General features: G+C 33.8%; 1 pseudogene; it reads right to left on the bottom strand.

The window, feature by feature from the left end:
• Positions 1-310, bottom strand: part of LOC119591643 — a 16,526-nt pseudogene extending 16,216 nt beyond the window's left edge.
• Between the last annotated feature and the right edge of the window lie 494 nt (positions 311-804).

The following is an 804-nucleotide window of genomic DNA, read 5'->3' as shown; positions in this document are numbered from 1 at the left end:
CAGGTGTGCTCAGATAGAATATCTCTAAATACATAATACGATACAGGTAGATAGAGCAATTTAATTTGTTTACCTTTCGTGATTCTTAGCTGGGCTGCAGAAGCTCTCTTCTGTGTTCCTTGTTTAGGGGCGTCAGTGCCATCCTTTTTTTGGTTTTTCATAGAAAATAACTTAATCATAATGTATATTTTGCCTCTGGCAGCCTATATTTAATATCCAAAGTACTCTTGTGCTAAGATAACGTCATTTAACTGAAAAATGTTTGGCTCAGTCTGATTGTTTTGCTATTACTGACTGGGTGTTTGGTTCCCTTCTGGACAGCGTAAATGATATTAAGATCAAAATATGATTTGAAGACGCTAATTGTCTTCATGTGATTTTTTTTATCTATATAAGTAATGAATTTGATATTTTAAATGCGATTTTAGACGTAAATCAATAGTGGGTTACAGCCAGCTTGATATGCATTTTCTCGAATAACAAGACTCATACATACATACTTCTTGCACTATAGGCATTTACCAAGGTGTACTGATTTTTTTTCAATATTTAAAATCGCATTAGCAAGAATGTACACGATGTTGAAAATACTTAGAATAGCGCACGTAACCTATCCGTCTACACGCACAATGACCAGACTATAAGTGCATAATGTATATATATATATACACGCCACTTTCCACCACTTTTCCAAACAAGTTTACCTGGACAAAATTAAATGAACAAATGGCAAAATAAGCACAGTAAGGATATAAACAATAAATCACAGGCATCTAAACGGCGATTAGCAGTCATTTGATAATT

This window comes from Penaeus monodon, chromosome 29 (genome assembly GCF_015228065.2).
Source record: "Penaeus monodon isolate SGIC_2016 chromosome 29, NSTDA_Pmon_1, whole genome shotgun sequence".
Lineage (NCBI taxonomy): Eukaryota > Metazoa > Arthropoda > Malacostraca > Decapoda > Penaeidae > Penaeus > Penaeus monodon.
The sequence above is the reverse complement of the archived record's forward strand: the minus strand, read 5'-3'. Positions and strand labels throughout refer to the sequence as shown.